The 17,223-nt window shown below is 49.4% G+C and overlaps 1 protein-coding gene and 1 pseudogene across 2 annotated transcripts in view; one reads left to right on the forward strand and one right to left on the reverse strand.

The window, feature by feature from the left end:
* LOC147010446 (uncharacterized) overlaps window positions 1–16,532 on the reverse strand; it is an 82,182-nt gene extending 65,650 nt beyond the window's left edge. Inside the window, exon 1 of one of the 2 annotated variants that reach the window (XM_085860136.1) lies at window positions 16,243–16,532. The gene's annotated coding sequence lies outside the window, so the exon portion shown is untranslated. Of the gene's footprint in view, window positions 1–16,054; window positions 16,173–16,242 lie in introns of those variants that run through there. The other variant, XM_085860135.1, reaches the window with a different exon arrangement.
* LOC147010447 (uncharacterized) overlaps window positions 1–17,223 on the forward strand; it is a 188,325-nt pseudogene that overhangs the window by 12,945 nt on the left and 158,157 nt on the right.

Here is a 17,223-nt window from a genome sequence, read left to right on the forward strand (position 1 = left end):
GTGGACCTTTCGGTCTCACCGCGATCGAGCCAATCGGCCCCCGCGTGGGATAGGGTTGCTCGCCAAATTCGACCTACCTAAGTACCCACACGGAGGGTAGACCGGGCGATCGCACCTCGCCGCAGGTCGACTTCGGACACGGGCCACTTAAGCGACCCGTTCCGTACTATCGGGATAACCGGCGGTGTTGACCGTCGGCCTCGGCCGGTTCGATTAATTATCGGGCGTCTTAGCCCACGACCAACCCTTTTACGTGAAGCAAGATGGGGATTCAATGAAAGAAATGACGAAGCGAAGCGGGAAAACAGTTCAACAATAAGCACATTTATTTCGCGATGAACGGAAAGCACACATATACAATTCCACCAAAAGCACATGGAAAAGAAGAAGACAAAAAGCAAATGCGACAATGCAGATCTATCCGACTACCGGGCACTCGGCAACACTTATACAATTTTACTTCACAGACGGCGCCGACAACACATATTCCCAAAGCAAAAGAAAAGAGAACCACCCTCCAGGATGAGGGGGTAGGCGGGCCTGGGGCCGAGACCGTGTCGGGCCTACCCGTCTGATGATGAGACGCGGAGCGGCGGTGGTGCCTCAACTCCGCGGGCCTCGCGGACAGTGTCTGGTAGGGGGTGGGAAGGGGGCCCCCTTTTGTCGCACTATCTCAGCGCGGGGGGGTGGGGGGAACAGGAGGGGGTTGCTGATGCTCGGGGAAAGGAGGATTTCAGAAGAATCTCAGGTCCCGCGCCGAGCGTCTCTACCACGACCTCGGTCGCGCCGCCGGCCTTTCTCTCCGCGGTTCCCCGAATCCGACGCGAGCACCCCCTCGTCCGCCTTCGCCGCCTCTCCACAGCTCCGTCCTCTTCACTCCGACTCTGCGAACTCCCAACTGCACTTTTTCACTTCCAACTGCGAACTCTTCCTCCTGCGAACTGAACTGCTCGACTGACGAACGCGGCCCCTTATATCCCCCGTGGCCTCGCTCCTTCATCTTTGACCCTCTGCCTCCGACCTTTCACCTCTCTTGCTGGCTCCCATTTGGCCGAGGAAAAGTGGGCGTGAATGCTTTTTGATCCATGAATTTGCATATAGCGACCGCCCTCCAACGCCCTGGAGGCGGGGCCAAATCGCCCCTCGCTCACCGATTGGACGGAACAAAAGTGGGCGTGAGTCGTTTTTGATCCGTTTTTCTGCGGAAAGTCCGCGATGCTTTTGAACACGCTGCTCGGTGCGCGCTCTGCACGAGTCCAGCATCGGTGCCCACGAGTGGCGTGAGATGACGGTGATGCGATGGTGGCGAGTTGTGACGGTAAAGGTCGTGGCGGTTGTGGTGAAGCGGCGTTGTGGTTGGTGGTTGTTGTTGTGATGGCTGTTGAGACGTGGTTGGTGGTGGTAATAATGGCGGTTGGTCCAAAATAAAGATAGTAAAGAAAAACGGCTATCCTGAAGAGTCGCAGCCCTCATGAATGACATTTATTCCTCGAGACAACGGGTTTGGGCCTAACTACACATATACTTACCGAGATATCTCACCTAAGGGACCTGAATGGTGGTTTGCGAATTTGGTCAACCACAACAATATATATATATATATATATATATATATCTATATATATATATATATATATATATATATATATATATATATATATATATATATATATATATATATCTATATATATATATATATATATATATATATATATATATCTATATATATATATATATATATATATCTATATATATATATATATATATATATCTATATATATATATATATATATATATATATATCTATATATATATATATATATATATATATCTATATATATATATATATATATCTATATATATATATATATATATATATATATATATATATATATATATATATATATATATATATATATATATATATATATATATATATATATCTATATATATATATATATATATATATATCTATATATATATATATATATATATATATATATATATATATATATATATATATATATATATATATATATATATCTATATATATATATATATATATATATATATATCTATATATATATATCTATATATATATGTATATATATATATATATATATATATATATATATATATATATATACATATATATATCTATATATCTATATATATATCTATATATATCTATATATATATATATATATATATATATATATATATATATATATATATATATATATACACAGCGAGGAAAAAATTAAGAGACCACTGCAAAATTATCAGTTTTTCTGGTTTTACTATTTATAGGTATGTGTTTGAGTAAAATGAACATTTTTGTTTTATTCTATAAACCACTGACAACATTTCTCCCAAATTCCGAATAAAAATATTGTCATTTCGAGCATTTATTTGCAGAAAATGACAACTGGTCAAAATAACAACAAAGATTCAGTGTTTTCAGACCTCAAATAATACAAACAAAACAAGTTCATATTCATTTTTAAACAACACAATACGAATGTTTTAACTTAGGAAGAGTTCAGAAATCAATATTTTGTGGAATAACCCTGATTTTCAATCACAGCTTCCATGCGTCTTGGCATGCTCTCCACCAGTCTTTCACATTGCTGTTGGGTGACTTTATGCCACTACTGGCGCAAAAATTCAAGCAGCTCAGCTTTGTTTGATGGCTTGTTACCATCTATCTTCCTCTTGATCACATTCCAGAGGTTTTCAATGGGGTTCAGGTCTGGAGATTGGGCTGGCCATGACGGGGTCTTGATCTGATGGTCCTCCATCCACACCTTGATTGACCTGGCTGTGTGGCATGGAGCATTGTCCTGCTGGAAAAACCAATCCTCAGAGTTGGGGAACATTGTCAGAGCAGAAGGAAGCAAGTGTTCTTCCAGGACAACCTTATACGTGGCTTGATTCATGAGTCCTTCACGAAGACAAATCTGCCCGATTCCAGCCTTGCTGAATCACCCCCAGATCATCACCGATCCTCCACCAAATTTCACCGTGGGTGCGAGACACTGTGGCTTGTAGGCCTCTCCAGGTCTCCGTCTAACCATGAGACGACCAGGTGTTGGGCAAAGCTGAAAATTGGACTCATCAGAGAAGATGACGTTACTCCAGTCCTCTATGGTCCAATCCTTATGGTCTTTTGCAAACCTCAGCCTGGCTCTTCTTTGCTTCTCATTGATGAAGGGCTTTTTTCTCGCTTTGCACGACTTCAGCCCTGCCCCTAGGAGCCTGTTTCGAGCCGTCCTCGCCGTGCACTTCACCCCAGCTGCCGTTTGCCATTATTTTTGTAGGTCACTTGATGTCATCCTACAGTTGTTGAGTGACATTCGAATGAGTTGGCGGTCATCCCGGTCAGTGGAAAGTCGTTTTCGCCCTCTGCCAGTCTGTAGCTTTGTTGTCCCCAATGTCTGCTGCTTGACCTTGTTCTTATGAACCGCCGTCTTTGAAATTTTAAGGATGGAAGCAACGTGACGCTCACTGTATCCCTCTGTCAGTAAAGCCAGAATTGAACCCTTCTTTTCCTCACTCAAAACTTTTCTTTTCAACTCTTTTGGCATGGTCAATAGTTATTTTTTTGATTCCAATTACTTTTGAGGTACTACTAGCACTGTTTTTGCCATCCAGCTGGTCCTATTGCAAGAGGATAGTGATGACCACAGCAGTGGTTTTTATACTTTTCCTTGTTAAATAAGATTCGGTTCAGGTGATCACCTAATCAGTACCTCACTAAGTAGAATGAGGTGTGCCTGTGTTGGAATTCAACAGACACTGGAATGGAATGGCTGCCATACATGTAGAGATGCTGATTTAAATTTTTTGTGGAGTGGTCTCTTATTTTTTCCCAGAGCTGTATATATATATATATATATTGTTGTGGTTACCAAATTCGCAAACCACCATTCAGGTCCCTTAGGTGAGGTATCTCGGCAAGTATATGTGTAGTTAGGCCCAAACCCGTTGTCTAGTGGGAATACATGTCATTTATGCGTGCTGTGACTCTTCAGGATAGCCGTTTATCTTTTACTATCTTTATTTTGGACCAACCGCCATGATTACCACCACAACCACAACATCAACCACCAACCACAACGCCGCTTCACCACAACCGCCACGACCTTCACGTCACACTTCGCAACCGTAGCATCGCCACCATTCTTGCCCCGCTGTGGGTACCGGTGTTGGACTCGTGCAGGGCGCGCGTCGAACAGCGTGTACAAAATCACGGATTTTGTGCTTCAAAAACGGATCAAAAACGACACGCCCACTTTTTGCCGTCCAATCGGTGAGCGAGGGGCGATTTGGCCCCGCCTCCAGGACAATCGATATATGCAAATTTATGGATCAAAAAGCCTTCACGCCCACTTTTTCTCGGGCCAATGGGGAGCGAGGTGAAAGGTCAAAGGGAGGGGGTCAAAGGCGAAGCTACGGGGGGGATAAAAGGACCGTGTTCGTCAGTCAGAAAAGAGTCGGAGAGTCCAGAGGCGGAGAGTAGGAGAGTCGAAGAGTCGGAAACAGAAAGTCAAGACTTCGCGGGCGGTGGAGCTGCTCGTCGTGTGCGTTGGAGTCGGAACGGAGGGGACGGAGCTGTGGAAAGGCGGCGACACCAGACGAGGGGGTGCTCGCGTCGTGCAGGAAGCTGCACCCGAGGGAGGCCGACAGCGCGACCTGGCCGAGGTGAAGACGCTCGTCGCGGGATAATAAAGATCCTCTATACCCCGAGCATCAGCAACCCCCTCCTGTTTCCCCCCGCGCTGAGATAGTGCGACCAAGGGGGCCCCTTTCCCATCCCCTACCAGAGACTGTCCGCGAGGCCCGCGGAGTTGAGGCGCCATCGCCGCTCCGCGTCTCATCACCAGACGGGTAGGCGCGACCCGGTCTCGGCCTCAGGCCCGCCTCATCCTTGAGGGTATTTCATTTCCTTGGTTTTGGGTATGTGTTGTCGGCGCCGTCTGTGAGGTAGAATTGTATAAGTGTTGCCGTGTGCTCGGTAGTCGGTATTAGCTCTGCATTGTGTTTTCGCTTTTATATTTGCTTTTTGTGTAAATTGCATTGTGTCTTTTCTGTGTGCATTTGGTGGAATTGTATATGTGTGCTTCCCGTGTGCCGCGAATAAATGTGCTTTGTGTTGAACTGTTTCCCGCTTCGCTTCGTCATTTCTTTCATTGAATCCTCATCTTGCTTCACGTAAAGGGTTGGTAGTGGGCTGAATACGCCCGATAATTAATCGAACCGTCGAGGTCGGCAGAATAACACCGCTCGGTTATCCCGATAGTACGGAACGGGTCGCAAGTGGCCCGTGTCCGAAGTCGACCTGCGGCGAGGTGCGATCGCCCGGTCTACCCTCCGCGTGGGTACTTAGGTAGGTCGAATTCTGGCGAGCAACCCTATCCCACGCGGGGCTGATTGGCTCGATCGCGGTGAGACCGAAAGGTCCACCCGTGACTGGTTCCGGCGTTAGTCCGAGAGGGTCACGACTGGATTGTCCGTCCGGTGGGCGACGTGCCGCGATTCGAGTTACGTGGCCGTCAGCACGCCGGCGGGCGCGAATACCGCAACAATATATATATATATATATGTATATATATATATATATATATATATACATATATATATATATATATATATATATATATATATATATATATATATATATAAATATTGTTGTGGTTACCAAATTCGCAAACCACCATTCAGGTCCCTTAGGTGAGGTATCTCGGTAAGTACATGTGTAGTTAGGCCCAAACCCGTTGTCTAGTGGGAATACATGTCATTTATGCGTGCTGCGACTCTTCAGGATAGCCGTTTTTCTTTTACTATCTTTAATTTGGACCAACCGCCATTGTTACCACCACCAACCACCGCTTCACCACAACCGCCACGACCTTCACGTCACACCTCGCAACCGTCGCATCGCCACCGTTCTTGCGCCGCCTGTGGGTACCGGTGTTGGACTCGTGCAGGGTGCGCGCCGAACAGCGTGTACAAAATCACGGATTTTGTGCTTCAAAAACGGATCAAAAACGACACACGCCCACTTTTTGCCATCCAATCGGTGAGCGAGGGGCGAATTGGCCCCGCCCCCAGGACATTGGAGGGCGATCGATATATGCAAATTTATGGATCAAAAAGCATTCACGCCCACTTTTTCTCGGGCCAATGGGGAGCGAGGTGAAAGGTCGAAGGGAGAGGGTCAAAGATGAGAAGGCGAAGCCACGGGGCTTATATAAGCGACCGTGTTCGTCAGTCAAAGGATAAGAGTTAAGACTTCGCGGGCGGTGGAGTTGGGAAGAAGGAGCAAAAAGGAGCTGGTTGTCGTCGTGTGCGTTGGAGTCGGAGCGGAGGGGACGGAGCTGTGGAGAGGCGGCGAGGGCAGACGAGGGGGTGCTCGCGTCGTGCAGGGAGCTGCACCCCAGGGAGGCCGACAGCGCGACCTGGCCGAGGTGGAGACGCTCGTCGCGGGACTCGAGGCAGAGTAGGAATCCTCTATACCCCGAGCATCAGCAACCCTCCTGTTTCCCCCCGCGCTGAGATAGTGCGACCAAGGGGGCCACTTTCCCACCCCCTACCAGACACTGTCCGCGAGGCCCGCGGAGTTGAGGCACCATCGCCGCTCCGCGTCTCATCACCAGACGGGTAGGCCCAACCCGGTCTCGGCCTCAGGCCCGCCTCATCCTTGAGGGTATTCTTTTCCTTGGTTTTGGGTATGTGTTGTCGGCGCCGTCTGTGAAGTAAAATTGTATAAGTGTTGCCGTGTGCTCGCGTAATCGGTATTAGATCTGCATTGTCGCATTTGCTTTTTGTGTAAATTGCATTGTGTTTTTCTTTTCTGTGTGCTTTTCCGGACCGGGACTTCACTCTCGCAAGCGAGCACGTGGTGGTCTCGTGCGTTGCACAGCACGAACCTGGATTGTCCGTCCGGTGGGCGACGTGCCGCGATTCAAGTTACGTGACCGTCAGCACGCCGGCGGGCGCGAATCCGCAACACTGGTGTCAGGTCGTGCGATACAAATTCATCGCCCTCCTCGCGGCACTGGTATCGGAGAGCAGGAAAACGGGCTCTCCTGTCTCCGGCTAAATTCACGGGAATCGGTCCAGGGGTGAGACAAGCGACCCCCGATTCCCTCCAAATTACGAGCGAGCAAATTAACCCTTTAAGAGAAGCAAGATGGCGTCTCAAGGCGAGCGGGAGCCGGGGGTATTAGAAATGTATATGTGTAGTAATGTAGAATCCATGGTCCAGGATGGAATCCCCGTGCAGGAAATGTTGATTGTGCAGGAACACGGACTCGCCCAACTGAACCCAGAGCCCGAAATGGGTGCGGCAGCGGCCGCGGTGTATGACACCTCCCCTCCCCTTCTCCACCAAAACCCTTCCCCGACCCCTGCCGAAACGGCTCACCCAAGCGCACCCGACATGACCCAGCTATTCACCATGCTGGCAAAAATGTATGCGGAAACGACAGCGAAGATGATTACGAACAGGAACAAGCAAATGGACGAAGTAAAAACGAGGATGGATGCGAATACACAACAAATAAATGCGGATATGAAAGACGAAATGAAAGGCATGAACGAAAGGATGAATACAAATACAAATGAAATGAAAAACGAAATGAACAAGCAAATAAACGGAATGGAAGCAAACATGAGGGAAGAAATAAAAGAGCTACGGGGGGAAACGCAGAACATGGGCCGATGCCTGCAGGCGGGCATGAAGGCCGTGACCAGGGAGCTGGGAATGGCGACTCCACGTGTGGGAGCAAACGAGCTGGAAGGGGGTGCAGCGGCTGACAGGCCCGCGGTGGAGGCGGGTAAAAAAATAATTCGGGGGGCGTGTTGGGCGAGGGTCGTGACAGAGGAATCGACGGTGACCAAGAGGGAAAAATTAAATGGGGAGACCAAAACGTGTGAGACGAGACACGAGGTGACGACGACAGAAACTTATAAATGTATAGAGACACGGGAGACAGAAAAAATAGAGAGACAACACGATGAAGACGGGGTAAGTGACGCGCACACACACACGGAGGTAGTGGAGGATAGTGAGGTTGAGCTCGCGGAGCGTGTAGAGACCCAGTGCGAGCACCTGGATGGCCTCCTCCAGGAACGAGGGGAGGGAGTATGCCCCCTTGAGGCGAGTCACGACCAGGTGAGTTCGGTCGTGCTTTGCGAGGTTGAGAGGAGGAGTGCTGTGGACAGGTGCACGGAGAGCTTGGGGGGTATAGAGGCCCCGGAGACCCTTGTGGGGACACAAATCCCAGTGTAGTTGTCCCTGTGTGTGTGGTGCAAGGTGTGAGTGCGTCCCCGTGTGTGAGTGGTGTGGTGGCGATGGTGCCAGAGTACGTGCTTCCTAGCACGCCGTGTGTGGATGAAACGGCCAGTATGAGTGAGGCACCGCGGATGAGTGCCCCCGCGTGTGAGTGAGGCACGGTATATGAGTGAGGCACCGCGGGTGAGTGCCCCCGCGTGTGTAAGTAGTATGGTTTGTGTGAGTAGTGAGGCACGCGTGAGTGAACGGCCGAGTGCAAGGGAGACAGTGTGTGTGAGGGAGCGGTATGTGAGGGAGATGTCGGTCGGCATGCGGGAGCACGCAGCCGCGTCTCCCGGTGTGAATGTGATGGTGTGGAGTGTGAGCGTCGTTACACGCAGGTGTGCGTGGGTCGAATGGCGACGGAGACGGCGACATGGGAGAAACGAAAGCCGAGTAGCGGCTGTGGTTGTTTCGGGGACCGTGCCGGGTTCACCCAGCAGTGAGCACGAGGTTCGTGCTGTGCAACGCACGAGACCACCACGTGCTCGCTTGCGAGAGTGAAGTCCCGGTTCGGAAACGCCAGCGGTGGATTTGCCGATCCCGCGGACGGACAAAGTTTAGGCAGGTAAACGGATTTGGACCGGACGGGTTCTCCACGCGATCGTGTGTGTTAAGCTCCAACGGGCAAAGCACATGTGTTCGCGTGGGGAACCCCTTGAGACGTGGGGCTTGTGTTTTTTTTTTTTATGCGCACGGTGACGTCATGGCTGCACGTGTGGTTGGAATCCGGCAGGAGGGGTATCCCGGCCGGATGGTACCGTCCAAGGAGGGACGAGGTACACGTGCAGCTGCATGACGTCACGGGCAGGTGCAAAGTGCGCGAGTTGCCGCGCTGGTGATGCGCATGAAGAAAAAACAAAACAAAAAAAACAACAAGCCTCACTTTCGGGTGCACAGGATTGCTGGGCAAGGGGTGGAAGACCCCCTTGACCCTGGGCACAGGATGGAAACTAGTTAGGGGGAAGGGTTAGCTTAGTTAGACCGACTTCATGGGGCAGGGGCAAGTCCTCATGGAGTCCGTGGAATGGATTAGTTCGAGGGATTGTAGCCAGATTTAGGTTGGGAAATAAAATGATTTATTTGAGACATGGACAGACTTATGAATGTGTAGAGGGGACGTAGTTCAGCTACGTAGTGTTAAAAGGAACGTGCTACTAGTTTAAGGGACGACGTGGGAGCACGAGTTAGTTAGGGGGTGCAGATAGAAGGATGGCAGAGTTCAGTGGTGTGTGTGTTGAAGAGTTGGTGGGTTGTGAGGTGAGTACGTGTACATGTTGAGCGAGTGAGGCCAGCGGGTCTGTGTGTATGGAGCAAATGGGGAATGCATGGTGCGATGAGTGATTGGGAGGAGGAGTGACTCCCGCCCAAGGGACCCCGGGGTCAGTATAAAGTGAGTTAGGAGGTTAGTCAAATTGAAAAATGGAGGTCGTTTTGTTGTTGGTGGGTGTGTAGGCTCGAAACCCATTTGGAGGGGTGCAGGAGCCCTGTTGACGGGCTTGGGAGCGTGGCTGCGAAAGGTGAGTATCGCTGAGTGGGTACCCCGGGCACCAGGCTAGTCGGCCGCGGTAGGCCATGGGCCCATGGGGGGCCGGGATAGAGTAGTGGGCACGGGTGCGCCTGCTTGGTGCGGGGGCCCGGGGCGCCATTAGCCGCGTGGGCAGTGTTGTGGGCACGGGTGACCCTCGGAAAGGGGCCCGGGAGGCCGGCCTGCCACGTGTGCGTTTCAGGGGAGGTGCCATGGGGGGCACTCCCCGGTGTTAGGGAGCTGGTAGGCTCGGAGGCAGTGTAGTGCCCGGGGGTGCCATAGCGGGAGAATCGGCAGAGGGTCGTGCCTGCCAAAGGGAGCCACGTGTCCCAGCCAGGAGACCGTGTGAGGGCACGGAGAGAAAATTGGGGGGGCGAGGCCCGAAATTGTAAGGACACCAACACAGGCGACGGGAATCTGGGTTGTTAGAACCAATAGTTTAAGCGAGAGGCGCTTGTTGAAAGCCCCGGGGTAGTTTAACAGTTAAATGGTTAGGGTAGATTAGGAGATGTACCCCTCCGCACCATCCATCCCCTCGCTGCCGTTGTGGGCCGCTGGACCCACTTTGGGTTAGATCGCCAAACTCTGGGGAGGCCATTCTGAGGCTTCGTTGGGCCTCGACACAGGACGCTAGCTCTCCCTTGTTCCCCTCCGGGAAGGGAACGTAGGGGTTGGGAGTAGGCTGGGTGACAGAATAGGTTAGCCGAACAAGGACGATAAAGGGGGTTAGGGGACGATTTATAGTGGGGAGGTAAACATAAAAATAAAAAATAAGTTGGGGCTAAATTGGGGTTTGACAAATTAAGGGAGTGGGTATGTACAGTGACAGGCAAAGGCGATAGGTGGGAGGGAGACAGGTTGGTAGGTCCGAGCCCGCCTTCCGAGTGGCCAGCACCACCGCACTCCCTCCACCAACCTCCACTGAACTGCAAAGGCTGGCCAGCTTCAACGGCTGGCCGTGTTTTGCTTCAAGGCGGAGGCCGGCCAACTTCAGCCAGCTGGCTGTTTTTGCTGCGAGGCCTGTGCCGGCCCACTTCATCTGCCGGCTGGCTGTTTTTTTCTTCAAGGCCTGTGCCGGCCAGTTCATCTGCGGGCTGTGTTTGCCTGCAGCGGCCTTCTTCTGCGGGCTGTGATTGCCTGCTCACCTTTGCCATGCCATGCCCACTGCCCACGTTCACCAGCCCCGTTCAATTTTTGCTTTGCCCCCCCCCCCCTGTTCATTTCCATGTGCGCCAGGATCCGCAAGGCAACAGTTTGCAAGCTGCGAGAACTGCCCTGTTGGCAGCTACAACACGGGCCTGCAGTGGCGGCCCGTGCACCGTGTTTGTGTTCATGCATCCATTCGTTGTGCTCATTGCGTGTGCCACTTGAGCTGGCATGGAGACTGCGTTTGTGCAGCCCATGCACCGTTGTGGTTCACTGCGTTCAGTTCAAAAGGGAAGGCCTTGGACTGCGTGTGAGCAGCCAGCCACGTTCCCTGTCACCTGCATTGTTTTGAGCCAGAGACTGCATGTGGGCAGCCTGGCTCCCTGCTAACTGTTTTCTTTTGCAGAGTTCAGTGATCCTGGGCCATGGTTTAGTGTAAAATTTGTAAGTTAAGGTTAAGATGTACTGTAAATATGAGTGCGCCCCCCGGCATGTATGTCTTAGCGCCGGCAATTTTATTTAAGTCGTCCGTGTGAGTGAGTTTGTTTAGGTAGTTACGCAGCCCTCAGGTTATTTATTTTGGGGACACGAATACCATGAATGTCGCACTCAGGGATCCGTAGGTAAAATGTACTAAGGGAAAACTACACATGATGGCACACGAAAATTTGACGACTCGGGACGAGTCTGTAAAAAGGGGAGGGGGTAGTGTTGTGGTTACCAAATTCGCAAACCACCATTCAGGTCCCTTAGGTGAGGTATCTCGGTAAGTACATGTGTAGTTAGGCCCAAACCCGTTGTCTAGTGGGAATACATGTCATTTATGCGTGCTGCGACTCTTCAGGATAGCCGTTTTTCTTTTACTATCTTTAATTTGGACCAACCGCCATTGTTACCACCACCAACCACCGCTTCACCACAACCGCCACGACCTTCACGTCACACCTCGCAACCGTCGCATCGCCACCATTCTTGCGCCGCCTGGGGGTACCGGTGTTGGACTCGTGCAGGGCGCGCGCCGAACAGCGTGTACAAAATCACGGATTTTGTGCTTCAAAAACGGATCAAAACGACACACGCCCACTTTTGCCGTCCAATCGGTGAGCGAGGGCGACTGGCCCCGCCCCCAGGGCGTTGGACGGCGATCGATATATGCAAATTTATGGATCAAAAAGCATTCACGCCCACTTTTTCTCGGGCCAATGGGGAGCGAGGTGAAAGGTCGAAGGGAGAGGGTCAAAGATGAGAAGGCGAAGCCACGGGGCTTATATAAGCGACCGTGTTCGTCAGTCAAAGGATAAGAGTTAAGACTTTGCGGGCGGTGGAGTTGGGAAGAAGGAGCAAAAAGGAGCTGGTCGTCGTCGTGTGCGTTGGAGTCGGAGCGGAGGGGACGGAGCTGTGGAGAGGTGGCGAGGGCAGACGAGGGGGTGCTCGCGTCGTGCAGGGAGCTGCACCCCAGGGAGGCCGACAGCGCGACCTGGCCGAGGTGGAGACGCTCGTCGCGGGACTCGAGGCAGAGTAGGAATCCTCTATACCCCGAGCATCAGCAACCCCCTCCTGTTTCCCCCCCGCGCTGAGATAGTGCGACCAAGGGGGCCCCTTTCCCACCCCCTACCAGACACTGTCCGCGAGGCCCGCGGAGTTGAGGCACCATCGCCGCTCCACGTCTCATCACCAGACGGGTAGGCCCGACCCGGTCTCGGCCTCAGGCCCGCCTCATCTTTGAGGGTGTTCTTCTTTTCCTTGGTTTTGGGTATGTGTTGTCGGCGCCGTCTGTGAAGTAAAATTGTATAAGTGTTGCCGTGTGCTCGCGTAATCGGTATTAGATCTGCATTGTCGCATTTGCTTTTTGTGTAAATTGCATTGTGTTTTTCTTTTCTGTGTGCTTTTGGTGGAATTGAATATGTGTGCTTCCCGTGTGCCGCGAATAAATGTGCTTTGTGTTGAATTGTTTCCCGCTTCGCTTCGTCATTTCCTTCATTGAATCCTCATCTTGCTTCACGTAAAGGGTTGGTAGTGGGCTGAATACGCCCGATAATTAATCGAACCGTCGAGGTCGACGAATAACACCGCTCGGTTATCCCGATAGTACGGAACGGGTCGCTTGCGGCCCGTGTCCGGAATCGACCTGTGGCGAGGTGCGATCGCCCGGTCTACCCTCCGTGTGGGTACTTAGGTAGGTCGGGAATTTGGCGAGCAACCCTATCCCACGCGGGGCCGATTGGCTCGGTCGCGGTGAGACCGAAAGGGCCACCCGTGACTGGTTCCCGGCGTTAGTCCGAGAGGGTCACGACTGGATTGTCCGTCCGGTGGGCGACGTGCCGCGATTCGAGTTACGTGGCCGTCAGCACGCCGGCGGGCGCGAATCCGCAACAATATATATATATATATATATATATATATATATATATATATATATATATATATATATATATATACATATATATATATATATATATATATATATATATATATATGTATGTTCCAGAAATACAGCCAAAATGGTACACGATAGCGCAAAAATTTTAGTGCCGCATTACTCACCATTCTCCTGCGGTGTGCAGTATCACGTTTCGTTCAAATCGGACAACAAAAAAAATTATTATAATATCAATTCCCGATTCAGTCAAGTACTCTGCAGGAGAATTTGATCAATGCAAACAACCTCAGCGGTATAGTTCGCTGGAGCTATCTTTGTTTTTTTTCTTGAAATGATTTTTTTTTCATCAACCGCTGTCACAATGGGAACCCAACGGGTTCACGGGTCGTCTCGATACTCGTAAATTTGCTGTGGCTTCTGTGATATGTTTGAAGGTTAAATCAATCCTGTCTGATTGTATGCTTATTCTGACCCGTTGGAAGAATAGAAAATAAAGCATGAAGTAATATACTCTTCCTTTCTGGCTCAGAGAAAGACAGCTCGATTAGAAAACGGACCCATTATGCTTTACACACAATGGGAACACATTTGGCGCACCACGCACGATGGAAACAAAATGGCTTCTAATTGAAAGTTGTCGCTACTCTGAGTATATCATGTCTCTACCAACCCCCTCACCCCACCCCCCCCAAATAAACTTCATCCTGCTCCATCAGACTGAAAAGACTGTGTGGGATGCATTAATTACATTGACAAGAAGACAATATTAACGAAACGAAAATCAAGCTCAAGAACTCCACCCGTTCGGATTAGTTCACCCATAGCTCCAACTGGCAATGTTACGGGCATCATGGCATCTTGTAATCTACTCATCCATCGAGACGCTGCAACTTTAAATAATATGAGCAGTTCATGCGTGGGGTGGAGGGAGTAGGATAGGATATAACAGTGCCCTCTCTCCCAGGAGAGGATTTCCTCTTCAGTCCCCCCTCACCCTCCCACAACCCCCACTTTCAAATTCGTTCCACTTCCTCTGCTTGCAAGAGATATAAAAGCTCGTTGTACTGCGTTCAAGATAATTATATTTATTTTTTTTTTATCTTAGTTTGCATGAGTCATGTAACCCAGGCACTCCAAAATCTGCCCAAATGAGCGAGGGCCTCTCTGCCTCGATTAATTTTAAAATGGAGCGTTTTTGCAGTGTTAAATTCATGATCGATAGTTTATCGAAATAGTCACAATATTCAATGGATAAATAAATAAATAACCCAAAACGCAATAAATATGACGTCATTTAACAAGACTTGGAGGGTGACGCCCCAAAAAAGTGAACGTCACTTTCGAGAAGTCAGTTATTGGTACGTGTACATGACGTGGATAGACAAGGGAAATGGACATTTCATAAATTCCTTTTCCCTTCATCACCTCGTCTCTGTACAATATTATTCACAATCAATACCGTCATTATTATTGTACTGCACACAATGTTTAAACATGGATCCTGTTTTCTTCAATTATGTGAAATTCATCTCAAAGTGAATCATTCTAGAAAACACAAAATATCAACCACTCAACCAACCACCAAACAATCCACTCAACCACTCAACCACCAAACAATCCAAACAACCAAAAAACCACTCAAACAATCCACTCAACCAACCAATCCACTAAACAACTCAACCAACCACGATACGATCCACTCAACCAACCACGATACGATCCACTCAACCAACCACGATACGATCCACTCAACCAACCACCAAACAATCCACTCAAACAATCCACTCAAACAATTCACTCAACCAACCAAAAAAACCACCAAACAATCCACTCAACCACTCAAACAATCCACTCAACCAACCAATCCACTAAACAACTCAACTAACCACGAAACAATTCTCTCAACCAACCACGATGCGAGCCACTCAACCAACCAAACAATCCACTCAACCACTCAAACAACCACTAAACAATCCACTCAAACAATCCACTCAAACAATCCACTCAAACAATCCACTCAACCAACCAAAAAACCACCAAACAATCCACTCAACCAACCTCCAAACAATCCACTCAACAAACCACTAAACAATCCACTCAAACAACCAAAAAACCACCAAACAATCCACTCAACCACTCAAACAATCCACTCAACCAACCAATCCACTAAACAACTCAACCAACCACGAAACAATTCACTCAACCAACCACGATACGATCCACTCAACCAACCAATCCACTCAACCACTCAAACAACCACCAAACAATCCACTCAAACAATCCACTCAAACAATCCACCCAAACAATCCACTCAACCAACCACCAAACAATCCACTCAACCAACCACCAAACAATCCACTCAACCAACCACCAAACAATCCACTCAACCAACCACGAAACAATCCACTCAACCACCACCTAGGAACGAACTTGAGGGAAAGGACATTTGGTCCATCACGCCTGTGCCATATCCACACTCGAAGCTCGGTTTAAATTTGTAATTAACATTTTTGAGTCGATTAATCACATTAATAATAAAAATAACAATAAAAAAAATTTCCCCGAGTGTGTGTGGAGTAAATAATAAATGAATCCCCACGTAGTCCCAAACAAGAGTGAAGGTGAACAATGAACCCCAACACCCCCACGGTCCACGGTCCACCTGATCAAGAAACGATGTTCGTGATAACCGAACGAGGGGAAGAGGAACGAGACGAGGAACGCGAGTTCTTCCCTTGGAACAAAATTAAATAAACTTCATCTCATTTCGACTTTATCACACGTCATCTCGAGAAAATATGAGAGAGAAACATTCATTTAAAACGACACCAACACGTACCGTGCACGTACCGTGCACCCCCCGTGCGCCCCCCGTGCACCCCCCGTGCACCCCCCGATCCTCGAGTCACCGGGTCTGGACCAATGACCATCTACGGAAGGTTCTTCGTTACCGATCTTGACCTGGTTTCATACAAAACTGAAGACCGCTCGCAGTGTGGATGTGGGCGCAATTCAGTGGGCGGGGCCATTGTTGGGCAACAACTGTTGGGCGGAGTCAAAGTAAAAATTGTTACAGTACGTACAATCAAATGGGCGGGGCCTGAAGAGCCTTTGTTAAAAACACTGGGCGGGGCCTGTGGGTGAGCAAAGGACACCAACGGGAAGGAAAGCGATTTATTCTATTGGAATTTGCGAGACGAGGATTTCATTGAAACAAATAAATCATCATACACCGTGTACACCTGTTCATTGTGTTCATCAGCACTTAGCAGGCACTCCGGGTGGGAGTACTCGTCTCGTCCCACATCTTGATGTTCTTGCGAACAAATCTTGCTTGTCATTGTAAAACAAGGGTTCTTATTGAAGCAACTTTATTATAAAAGTTACAGTGATGTCTTTATACACGATGACTTTCCCCTTCATGACACTCAAATCAAGGCTCACCGGGAGGACCGTACCGCGCCCAGGGCGAATCAAAGCAAGTGCTGCAGTTCGTGCTGGAATATGTCCCACAGTACGTCCCACAATACGTGCCAGAGTACATCCCAGAATATGTGCACCAGAATACGTCCCAGAGTACGTGCTGGAATACGTGCTGGAATACGTCCCAGAGTACGTGCTGGAATACGTCCCAGAGTACATGCTGGAATACGTGCTGGAATACGTCCCAGAGTACGTGCTGGAATACGTCCCAGAGTACGTGCTGGAATACGTCCCAGAGTACGTGCTGGAATACGTCCCAGAGTACGTGCTGGAATACGTCCCAGAGTACATGCTGGAAAACGTCCCAGAGTACGTGCTGGAATACGTCCCAGAATACATGCTGGAATA

The sequence above is a fragment of the Eptatretus burgeri genome, chromosome 16, assembly GCF_056783735.1.
Source record: "Eptatretus burgeri isolate ZD-2024b chromosome 16, Ebu_testis_v1, whole genome shotgun sequence".
NCBI lineage: Eukaryota > Metazoa > Chordata > Myxini > Myxiniformes > Myxinidae > Eptatretus > Eptatretus burgeri.